We start from the raw sequence: 13,014 nt of genomic DNA on the forward strand, positions 1-13,014 counted from the left end.
TGAACCCACTACAGTGAAACGCTCATCCCAACAGCGACAGAGTCAGCAGAGTAGCCAGTTCACCCATTAGCTAAAACACAGCTGAGCCAGCCTGTCAGAGCTCCCTAAACACCCCCCCCTCTCCTCTATTCCGCCCCCATCATTGCCCCTCTCCTCTCCCTCCCCATGCATAAAGAACATGCTGCGTTCAGCACACTCCGTTATGCTGCGGCGCTGTTAGCCTGTTTGTTTAGCTCATCATCACCACGCTCCCCTGGGCCGCATGGAGTTTATCTCCCTGCCAGTTAGCTGCCATGAAGCCCAAACACAGAAATAAAGCCGCTTTGCCAAGCAGCTGCAACGCAATATTACGGCCACAATACAACATCGCGGCACCGATTGGATTTTCAGAGGGCTCTTGAATGCACAGTGAATAGAATAGAAAGACGGAATGTCTTCCGGGAGTGTTTTATAATTTTTTATTTAAGAATGACGGCCGAACAGACGTGCCTTTACTGGAGGGGGGTGGTTTATCTCTCTGACAGAGAGGTCATAGTTTCAGTGGCATACTTGCGCAAGCACTCGAGGGTTTTCTTGTCCGATTTCTGGTTACCAGAGGTGAAAGCAAAATGGTGGTGCAGCGCCGAAAAACCTTGCATGAATGCGCAGTTAGCAGGAGGAATGCAGTGACATCAGGTGGAGATAGGACGCACTGTAATTAATGGGACACCTGGACACTCCCCAAGATAGACGGGGATCAGAAGATGCCTTCTGATAGTTTGGGTGATTCGCTATAGAAACAGTGAGCACTGTAAGTGAACACTAATGTGGTGCATAAAGAAGTTGTGTACTTATTTTCAAAGTAGACAGGAAATAAAAAGGAATGCACATGACTTGGTGACAATGGCATTGCACCTCAGTTTCCGAGGTCTGAATCCCTGAAGCTATATACGGCTTCCTGCAGGGAAGTCGTGTTTTCTAATGCTCCTCGCCACAGACAGGTCACAGGTCGGCGTCAGCAACAGAACACAGTATAAGCCGAGAGCGGCTTCTACTGCAAGTGTTGCTGGAGCTTTGCCCTCTTCAGACTTTTTTCAGACTCGGAAGTCAGTGAAGTCGTGTCAGAAAACCCCCGCTCCGCTTCAGAACACGTGAGCAGGGCATCACAAGGTGAACCCCCCCTGGATCACAGGCAGTCCAGTCAAATGAAAGCAGCACCTTTGAGCGAGCATGATGCACAACCTGCCGGGTGTATTCAGCCATTAAGCCACATACAAACACATAAAGTGTCAAGGAGAGAGAGAGAGAGAGCGATTGTTGTGGGGACTCCAAGCACAAGAAGCAATGTCGGCAAACGGCCGTTTAGCTGCTGTTTCCCGAGGGTCCCAACTCCTGATGCGCATTTGAACCCCGGACACTCCTGGACTCATTAGCAAGCGTTAAGGTGTCGTGCGGGGGCAAAGAGGATAAAAAAGAAATAAAAAAGAATGCAGTGACCTGTAAAACTGACATAATCTGCTGCCTTTGAGGAGCCAGTAATGACCTCTCATCGCGGTGTGACACACTCTCCGTCTTCATTTCACACCCTCTTAGAGCGGCACAGATGGCCTTGGCATTTCCTTAACGACCTCTAAAGTCTTTTCCGTGAGCCGGTGCGGTGCATCGTGTGCATCTCCTGTTGCTGCACACTGGGGAAAAGGCTCACAGGTAGAAGTAGGAGTCCATCATGAGGGTCCAGAGCGACATCAACTCGGAGCGGCAACCTTTTCCTCCCTCACACCTTCGCTCCCCTCGGCCTACTTTGCATTACGGCGCACCATCGATGCTTCTCCGTGGGTTAATGCACAGGTTAATGAGGTGTGACGAGGCCACTGTAAAAATGCTACTAAACCAGCCATGCAGGATAATTCGTCTTGCCTCAGAAGTGTCAGCCACACCGCAGCTCCCTGCTCTTTAATTCATTCAAATGAATTTTGTTTTAATTGTTTCATCCTCTGTGCTCACTAACTCCATTAGTGTGGGAAGAGAGATGAGAAAAAGAGAGAGAGAGGTGATGGGATGTTAGAGAGACATATGGAAAGAAAGGCAGAGGGAGAGAGAGAGAGAGAGACACAAATAGATATGCAGAAAGAGATTGGAGGAGATTCACTTTGTGTGTATGTGCTCCGTGTGCGCCTGCCTCTATGAATAATGAATCCCCTAGTTGTGATTACACAACAATTACTCTCTAGAGCTAAAACTTTAACCATCCTCATGAAAGATGGAGGCTTGCACTCTATAACACGGACGCTGCGGTCTGCCCGGTCCCAGAGGTCCCAGAGGTGGGGAGAGGCTGATGGGGAACATGAGCCGATGGGAATAGAAGGAAAAGTGCAGCTGATGGAAGGACAGCTCCGTAAGTAGCGGGAGGAAGTCAGGCCTACTGGGCCGCTAGACGTGCTGCATACGGTGCGTCTATTGCTGCAGTTTGTAGCCAAGATTATTTTTAGAACGAGATCGATTTTCTTTCATTTTTTAGAGGCCTGAATAGGTGAACGTAGGTAGTTACTTCACAGGAGAAAGCAGGAATCCTTTCGTACTTTGGTGCCCTCTTTGTGGGGGCACTTTAGGGGTCCTGACCCCCCACGCTGTATAAACTATTTTTTAAATATTAGAGCAGCTAACATGATTCAATATACTACAATATATGAATTCTGTATCCAGAAAAGACGAATCCTTGCAGTGACTGTGTGGCGTTGTAAAACTGTATACTCCAGTGTGATGAACAACCCCCCCCCCCCCCACCCCCACCCTTTGCATATTTTAATAGGCCAATTCAATATTTTATTGGTCCTCTTGTGCGTTTTGGCCCACACAGTCTGTAAATAGCTATTAATATTTTAAACCGCGCCTACTGCTGACTGATCAGAACGTTCGTGATTAAGAATCATTAATTAAGCCTTCATTATTATTTATTCATCGACACCTTCAATTTAAGATTTGTCAAGACATGCCACAACGACGGTTAATGTAACTGAAGATAAAATAAAAACCTGTGTAGTTGCTGCCACCGGCGTTTTCCGAAGCGCAATCAATTCAACTCTTAATGTGTTTTGTCATCAATTGCTTCGCTGATATTTGTCAAACACTGAAGACAACTCAACGCTCTCTCTTCTCTATCATCATCACCCAGTGACATGAAGAAAAACAATAGTCCAATCTAACTGTTTTATGGAACAGTCAGACAAAAAAAAGGGCTGTCGGCCCATTGGGAACGCACCCCGTCAGCAAGATGACCAGGGCTACAGCTTCAGTGCAATATTCTCATGCTTATGTATGCTTATATACGTTTGCTGTTATACAATATATGGAGTCATCCTGTCACTGTTTATAATAATAATAATAATAATAATAATTGGCTCGTTTGTACTGAAAGCAAAAATGCATTATATCAACAAGCAATTATGGTGAACATCTAATTGAACTGCCTCACAGTTGATAACATACTGTGGTACATCAGTAATACACCTATAGGATAATGTCACTCATATATGTACCTATAGTAGGCTACTTCTACTGTTTTATAGTAGTATATTCCTGTCAGTATTTCTCAAAGTAATATGCTGTGATACAAGCTACAGATATATATATATATATATATATATACTGCAGTATAGAAGTGTCATTAATACACCAATTGCACAATATTGTCTTATTACATTACACCTTTAGCGTACTATTGTTGTTTTTAATACATGTTTGATACATTTTATCTTCAGAATGCTTTGCTACATACTTAACATACGCTTCACATAACAAGCTGGTATCATCGGTGATGAGAATAATGTAGAATACTGTACACGCAATCATTACCTTACAACAAAAGTATGTAGAACGGCAACATATGTTTATAACTTTAAATATAATAACATATAGAAGAGCTTTCTCACTGTTTATTGTATGATTAGAATAATAATATATAATATTATATATTATATATATACACTACAGTATGATGTCATTACTGCAGTATCCAGGAGAACTGTCATTATTGCATTTATTATTGTCATTCTTGCATCTGGATACATTTTACTGTTATATAATACAAATTAGAATATCAAACACATAGTGCTGTGACTGTTCAATATCCTGTAGAGCAGAATCCTGTTAAACCTATGATGCAGTACTTACAGTACTGTCGCCATTATATTTGGATAGATTGTAGTAAATACACTCACTCTTATGATATAGAATGCTGTCATTACCAAAACACACCTTCGCATAACCATTGATTCAGCGAAGAAATCAATTTCAGTGCAGTAGCTGGTATTTTATCTCTGTCAGTATAAAAGGATCACAATTCCTCTCCAGCGTAGGAGTTGAGCATGCAGCACCCTACATTTGGCGGTTACATAACACGAGCCGTTTGCCGGGCCGGTGGCTAGAATCCACACTGAACTAGTGGTCACAGCGTGCTTCTCTTTTTCAGTATTTTATTTTATTTTTATTTTTAAATGTATGCAGGGCTCTCATCTCAGACCCCAAAAACCACCTCCCCACCTCTGAGTAGATGCTCTCCCGCGTGGTATAAGAAGCGCTCAGAAAGTTGAAAACCCAAACTGGAGTCATGCCAAAAGGATTTTTTCCGGAGAGGAACGGAGGGCTGAATTGTTGAGCTGCACAAGCTGGGAGGTTTACAACTGAGCTGTGCACACCTCCTCATTCAGCCGCTTCTCTTTTATAGTGCAGCGTGCTGTTTTTCCAGTCAGTTAGCTGGCTGCCGAGTTGTCGTAATAGCAGTTGAGGAGGCAAACTCTCATATTTGGGCCGTATATATTTTTTTCAGCCACAGCAGGCCTTGAACATGGCTTTTTTCCCATAATGTTAACAACAAGGGCTGCTCCCTAAAAACAAGTCCCGCTGACTCGGCGTGGACAGCGGGGAGCCGTCAGTGCTGCACTGCAAGATGTGAGGAGTGCTGTCCAAGCTGAGTTCGCCGAGGGCCGTCTGCTGAGCCCCTTAATGTTCATTAACTCGGCGGAAACTCATCATCGCTATATACCGCACGAGTCTATTTCCAGGCCCAGTGTAAAATTGCAGAACATATGAGCGCAATAATCATTAGCGAAGTCCTCCAGGAATGGAGGGCGGGGGGGGGGGGGGGGGGGGGGTACTGTATTGTTGGGAGGTTGAACGAAAGTTCAAGGCAGAAATAAATGCGTTTGTGATTACTTACGGAGCTCATAGATTATCTCGCCCCTCACAGAAAAAAAGGTGGTACGGCATGAATGCATCTGTACCCAGAATGTGCCAACGATGTGATTTACAATGGTGGAGCAGCAATCCCACTGGCTACAGAGGTTAGTAGTTACAGAGTGATACAGCAGAAAAGTTAAATGTACAAAGTCCCCCAACTGTGAATTCAAGCAAAACCCAGGTCTTCAAAAAGAAGTGGCCAACAGCAAAAAGCTGAAAAAAAAGAAAAGAAATTAAGAAATGTGGTGCTGCAATAAGCTAAGTGAAGGTTTTGAGTGTGAAAATTCAGAAATGGTTAGGCGTTGCGCTCGCTCTAACAATACTAATACACTTAATTGGAATGGCATCGGAACAAAAGCACCGTGCTTGCTGTTTGGAATGAGGTTTTTCTCTGCTCCAGATGAAGCACACAATGAAGCAGTACGGAGCAGCAGCTTTCCCTGATCAATACGAATTGAAACACGGAGATGTAGAAGTTGCCTATACCTATTGTTCAGCCGCGTCGAAGACAGTCCTGCCTCTTAAATGATTTAAAGTGCAACTACATGTGTATTCATTACAAGACAAAATGTCAAGACTCTTTCTGTGGCTGGAACAAAAAAAATGGAAGCAAACATGATATTTTTTTTAAACAATTCCCTGTGGGGATGAAGCCAAAGAAGCTCTGAAAGCCGGCGGTTGAAAAAAAGTACGGCATCTTCCTCCGCTCCTACATCAGTGTTCTGCCATGTGCTGAAACTTTAAAGATGTTTTAAGCCATTGTTAAACTCAGAGGACCCACGGCAACCTTCTGAACTATTGATAGCTTAAGACTTAAAAAGGGAAGAGGCTTCCAAACACCCAGTCAAAGTACATTTGAACAAAACCACTCTGCAAGCCCGGGAAGTTACTTTGCGATGCAATACAGATAGAGCGGGGCTGCGGCTCTGCAGAAGGACACCGAGAGGGCACTTAGCTGTTAGCGGTCTTGTGCTGACAGTCCAAGGTCCAGAATAAAATAAAAAACAATAAATAGAAATCCTATTTGTACTGAAATACACAAAACAACCCTAGGCCACCCTGCACTCTGTATATCCATCCAGGGACAGGCAAAACCCCAGGGAAGGCTCTCATGCAACTTTAAGTGAGATAAATAAGTAAACAGGCCACTTTTTTTTTTCTTATTTTCTAAAAAGGTGCTAAAAGAGCTGAGGAACGACATGTGAGATAATGCTGCGGCTGAGAGGTCGCAGGCAGCATCTCAATCCTTCTAGTGGTCACTGAAAGCGCACCGCGATCTGACACCGATCTGACGACAGACATGATGGTAGAGGAACTTTACTTCCTGGAAAAAAAGAAAACGAGGCCTTCTTTTCTGGGGAAAAGATTAAGCAAAAAACATTCCCCCCCCAGCGTGCCTGTTTCTCTGCTGTTTTCTTGGCAGTGCCCATCTGTCGCATGCGCTCAGAAGAATGAATTACAGCCAATTATGATGGCTGGTGCTGTATAGCAACTGAGCAAAGAGTAAACACCATTTGTGCAGGAAAAGAAAGACGGGAGGGTTTGTGCTCCGTTATCCCTCGTACACTGTGGTTTAAAAGGTGTTTGAAATGTCCCTGAAACACCATGTCCAGAAACAAGGAAGCAAAACATCTGTTTTCTTTTCCATTCAAAATTCTCCATCTGCACATGATTAGTAAGAGTGCTCTTACTAGCTCTTGTCTGGCCTCTGTGACTTAGATTTGCACTTTCAATTATGTTGTATTTTTGCTTTTAACCAATTGCACAGCTTTTTTTTTTTTAAGACTTTGCTCAGAATCCCTGATATGTAAACTGGTCCTTTTGTAATGCTGCTCTCTGTCATCACCACTTCATCCAGATGTTTTCCACTATCCCATGTCATTTCCACCAAAATAGACATGCGATATCTTGCTGACATGGAAATAAATGTTGAAATCAATTATGTTGTTCAGCGTGTGAAATTGGCAGTTGAGTGAGCTATCTTTATTTAAATATCTTCACTAGCATGACGAATTGATGAAACTGGTGCTTAATATTAAATGCGTTGCCTCGGAAGTTATATCTATTTGTATTACTTATAAATTACAATTAGTCAGTATTTAAATGTTGCAGGTGGTCGAGGTGGAGCTCATTTTAACTACTGTACTTTATATAAGTTATTATCTGGTAGTTAAAACCTTAATGTCACATTTTACAAAGTCATGGTAGGTTTCTGTGTAAAATGTAACTATAGATGTCAGATAAATGTACTGGAGGAAAAAGTACAATGCTTCTCTGAAATGAAGCGAAGTAGAAGCATTATAAAATGGAAATATTTACTAGGAAATTGTGCTGTACTTGTGTAACTGCACTTAGTGACTTTCCACCACTCCATTGCATGCATGACTTTGTGTTGAATGGACTATGTAAATCACGTTTAATTGAAAGATCCTTGGCTGAGTGTGCGTGCTTGACAATCGTCCAGACGCAGAGCAGCAGTCGTGCCGTCTGTCTGCGGATGGACAAGTCTCACCGCTTAAGGGGCAGAGCTCACTCCGGCCACTGGAGGCCAAGAAAGGCAGTGATGCGGTAAATGCTGCAGTGTGTGTGTGTGTGTGTGTGTGTGTGTGTGTGTGTGTGTGTTTGTGGGCCTGATCATCCCCAGGCCTGGTTCAGGTAATGTAGCGAAGAGGAGGGTAAGCCGCCTTGACACACACACGCCTGGATCACAGAGGCTAGCAGGACGCCGCAGGGTACAGATTGTGTGTTTGTGTGTGTGTGTGTGTGTGTGAAGCAGGTGTGTGTGTCAGTGGGTTCTGGTCATCTCTGGGATTATCCTATATGTCATCTGCATGTCTGAAAACCTGAAAACTGTGAAGAATGTCTTAAAAATGTCAGCCCCATCGTATTTAAAAGGGTTAAAGAATGAGGGCCAAATTTCTTTCAGATGCATTCTGCACTGGGGATGCACCAATCCAACTTTTTAAGTCTCGATACCGATAGCGATACCTGGGTGTCGGCCGATACGAAGTACTGATTAGATACCAGTGTTTAATTGACAAGCCGTAACCCTCACTGTGTTAAAGTGACTGCATCATTCAACATCAGGGTTGACTTAAAAACTGCTTTCCTAACTTGTAACATGTAACAAACAAATACATGAATACAAATGTACTGAATAATAAATTGTACAGAAGCAACATGGTAAAAATGTTTACAAGTTGACAACAATTACAGTTTAAGTTAAGTGTTAACCCTTTTAATGTAGCAACAAATAGGTCAAGACTTAAACAGGAATTAAAATTCCAGTATTTAATGTAAATAGTATAAAATTTGCTTTGTTGCTTCCTTGCCAAGAGCAAATATGTAAATATGAATCTACAGTCAGCAGCCTAGTTAGCTTAGCTTAGCATAAAGCCTGTTACCAGCCTAGCTCTGTCTGAAGGTACCACAGCGTGCAAACTAGAACCTCTCGAGCTTTCCAATTAGAGGTGTTCCAATCCCATTTGTTCCTTCCCGATTCCGATACATGAACTTGCCGATAAGCCGATACCACATCCATACGTATATATTTTAATGATTTTCATTGTTGTATTGCCTGGCTCCAGTTAAGCCCTTTGTGAAATATAACCAAATAGATAGAGAGAATCATTAATGCCATAGAAGTTTGACAGAATTTCCGGTGTTGAATATTACCAAATTTCTAGCTCTGGCTAACATCTTACTCTCCGCAAGTACCTATAAGGTGAGCCAATCTCCCCTCTGGCTCGTCTCATGCTGCACATGTGCAGTACCGATCGAGGCAGATCGTACTGATCGGGTAGCGAATGGCACGCGTTGCTCCCCTGTAGCGTAACTTAGCTGATAAATGATAGGATAACGTGATATCGTATCAGTGCATAGACTCAATACGCAATCCGGAATTTTAGGCTTGCAAACAACAACAAACAACTCTATCTCTAATAAACTAGTTATATCATGTGTGATTCATTTATACAAAAACTTAAGTAAAGCGACAAGCTGTGATTTTATGGATGGTTATGTGCTTGTGTCGTTGAAGTAACTTCCTCCTAACTTTGCCTCCAAAAGCAAGCCATACAGCTTTGCAGCTGTACATTACAAAGAAAGTTTTCGTAGGGAATTTTTACTGTATTGAATTCTACATAAAAAAAGAAAAGTGCAATAAAAATAATATCAAGTTTCTTGTTTCAGAAAAGCATACATCTTTGAACTACTGATTAATAACTACCAGTGTCCTGCTTTCCTAAAATAAATGCCACTCAATGATGTCTCCTCCATCATTTGTCACTCTCTCCTGACGTGCTATACCTTCGCTGCCTTTGTTTGTTCACTGTATATTTTCAGCCTAAACTCTGCAGTGACACGTAGCCAAAAATAGCGTCAGCATCATCTGCTCCTTATATAAACACACAGCAGCTGCCAACAACTATTGTGGATGAGCCCCAGAAATACCCAGAATGCAGCACAATGTGGCATTAATTCCCGAGCCCTATTGGGATCCCCAAAATTAGTTCAAAATGGTTTTATTTCCAAAATTCAGATCGGGGATGAGTTACTGTGTTGTTATGGTGACAAAAAGTATTTAACAGCAAAGTCAACAGAGTATCAGTCAGGTTTCTGTTTTTTCATGTTTTATTATCTTATTGTGTTTATTTACCACCAGATTTCTTAAAATGTGTTCATCCAAACTGGAGAAATGCAAAAAAAAAAAATCACTTTTTTTTTCCTGTTTTTGCAAAATGACGTCTACTGCACCCACTCTGAAAAAAAGACGGAGCAACGAATAGATCTTAACACAAAATGCTACGATCTCTGCTTTTTTTAAAGGAGATTTTATTTCGAAGACAGTGAAGGTGACAAAATGATATACACTTTGTTGTATATTGGCTGCACTTACAGCAGCAGGGGTGGGGTAATCTTCTACCAGAACATAATAAAAGATGACAGGGGAGCGTGATACACATTACTGACATGCTGAGTGTCTTTTTCTAAAGACGCATTATTGATTCCCTTCTAACAAAAATCTGTGTGAAAGACACTTGAAACCCACTGTTGTGATTCACTGTAAAAAATAAGACCGCTGCTTACACGGCAAGATGCTTTGGCTTGAAGGCAAGTTGACAACATATTGATCAGAGCAACAGGTTATCTACAGTGCAAATCCATTTCCATGCACACACGCGAACACATGCAGACAGGCGAAGCATCTTTCATAAAACCACAATTACAACCACATAAACGGAGCGGGAGTATATCAGTCAGAGCGGTAAATGCGGGGCGGCCAGTGGACAGACCTGGCGGCAGGCTTTGAAATGCTAGCAAATCAATTGAATGTAGCTCACAAACACACACACACACACACACACACACCCTACATCCACATAAAAAAAAAGAAAAGAAAAGAAAGAAAACGCCCCAAAAACAGTTTTTATTGGATGCTCAGAAACGGTCGGTGATCAAACTCAAACAGCCAAAAGAGCCACAGTGATTTAGTGGAGCGAAAATCCATTATGGCTCCAACCAAAGGTAATGACTTCTTCAGGCCTTCCAGCTGATTCTCCAGAACAAGCGTGGGAGGGGAAAACACACACACACATACACATACGCTGGACAAATCAGGCTCTTGTATAGCACAGTGTGACGTCCTGAAAGAGTCCATGCTGACAATCATGCTGACAATCACCTCCTTTATACCTTCAATCACTCACAGTGACAGTGGAGAGAGCAGCACACCCTATTTATACTGAAGTGGCTTATGTATAACCGCTGGAGGTACAAACTACCACCTGATACAAAAGGAGGAGAAGAGGAACTAGCGGCACTGATATTGATGTGTCTAATTGGTTATAGGTTCACGATGCAATATTCAGATGATTAGCAGCAAAAGACTATTCGCTATGTAAAGATAGAGTGGAGTAATGTCTACCTGAGCTCTCCCTCTGTGTGTGTTCTTATGCGAGCTTCTCTGTGGTTTTAGCATGCTTTCATGTGAGCCCCCTCTGGCTACCTCACGGCCGCTACTCTGAACCGCTCACACGTGGTGGTTACAGGTGATAACATCTCCCCGACCGACGGCTACGTTGTGGGAGCGTAGCGCTCACCCCTCTGTCAGCACTGTTGCCGTTCTCTGCGCAGTTGGAACCACTTTGCGCGAGTGCAGGTCATGGGGAATGTTGGAGGTATGTGACAAAACTGTATGTTAAAGACTCGCTGTGTTGAGAGTTGTGTGGGGGCCCTAGCTATGCTCAGAATTTTGAATTTAGCACTTTTAATCATTACATGAAGACATAAAGCAAACATTATGGCAACAATACAGTTAAACAGGGCAGAAGCACACTATGCTGCAGTACATGCTCCACATAACACTGACCTTACTGTAAAAAGTGGAGAAAAAAAACCATCAACAGTGGTAATAGCTCAAACTGGTGATATGCTCAACCTTCAATATGCTTCACCCCCCCTTGCACCATCATAGCAATTCATAAAACTAGTTGTTACCTTGAACGAGGCAGCTGAGCACAAATGACTGGGGGAAGAATCTGAGCAGAGTAAAACAATATATTTAAAAAAAAGCTTTCTCTGTCTCTTGACAGAGAATGTTGAGGTGCCCTTGAGCAAAGCGGGCAATCTTAACACATCGTACGGAGCAGCGAGTGTTTCTGGAGAGCCTTTGTGGCGCTCGGTGAGATGGCCGGGCGACGCAATTTTTTAAATGACGCCCTGCAGTGTCCAAGACAACTTTGAACCTTGCCATCAAGGAGATAGATTAAGCTCCTCATCGCTCCACAGAGGAGAGTACTGAAACTGCATTTGAAGCACCCTTTTAGCAGAAGAGTTGAAATAACTCCCCAGGTAACACCGGGCGCTCTGAGCATTAAAAACACGCTACGCTCTAAACGCTGCCGGCAACATGAAGCAGAGCCTCCTTGTAGTCGAATGCAAGTGTAGAAATAAGGCAGTGCTGTATTGCAGGTTCAAGGTTGGTTGAGTTTTACATGGTTTTTACATGGTTAAGGGTGGATATCATAAATATCAAACTACTCTATTGTGTGTAAAACGCATTGTCATCTACCGTATATCGAAGTAAGACAGTTACCGCATCATTAGCAAGCAGCTGTGGCAATGTGTGTAGTCTCACTGTACACACCCACACAAAGGGTCAAACTGGCCTCATGTCATGGAGTTCATGATGCACTCTACGTGATCTCTTCTTCCCAACATCTTTTATTTCTCATCAGGAATTTACACTATTGTTTTCTCGGCGTCGAACTAGTGCGTTAGCGCGGCTTAAATTCATATGACTTGCCATGACATTACAAACACGTCTGTAAAGCTTCATTAACTACTGTTTAAGACTCATCCTTGATTTGAGCCAGCTTTAGGGCCAATGCAATAATTGCCACCCCCTAAATAATTACAGCGGAGAGTTCTTTACCGAGGTAAGTAACGAACTCTAATCCTGTAAAGTAGGTAATTAAGGGGTGGCAGCAGCTAATGCTACTTTACGCCACGCTTACGGTATGAAATGAGGAACGCGCATGTTGAGGTCACGGCGGCACGCCATTAGAACATCGTGTGAATGAAGGTAACAAAAAGTGAATAATGCTGGGAATCGACGGGAAGGAGCAGTGAGTGGATACAAACAGAACCAGAGGAAATGTGTACATTTAGGATCATAAGCTGGAATCCACGCACAGGGACACAGGGATGTGTGTTGTATGGGTGACACACAACCCCCCACCACCACTTGGCCTGCCAACTGATAAAACACTTGAGACTGAACCACAGGACCTGAGCCGC

General features: G+C 43.0%; 1 protein-coding gene across 4 annotated transcripts in view; it reads right to left on the bottom strand.

The window, feature by feature from the left end:
* Positions 1-13,014, bottom strand: part of ntrk3b (neurotrophic tyrosine kinase, receptor, type 3b) — a 157,887-nt gene that overhangs the window by 57,044 nt on the left and 87,829 nt on the right. The window lies entirely within an intron of this gene.

This window comes from Anarhichas minor, unplaced genomic scaffold (assembly GCF_050575085.1).
Source record: "Anarhichas minor isolate MPS153535 unplaced genomic scaffold, ASM5057508v1 ptg000062l, whole genome shotgun sequence".
Taxonomy (NCBI): domain Eukaryota; kingdom Metazoa; phylum Chordata; class Actinopteri; order Perciformes; family Anarhichadidae; genus Anarhichas; species Anarhichas minor.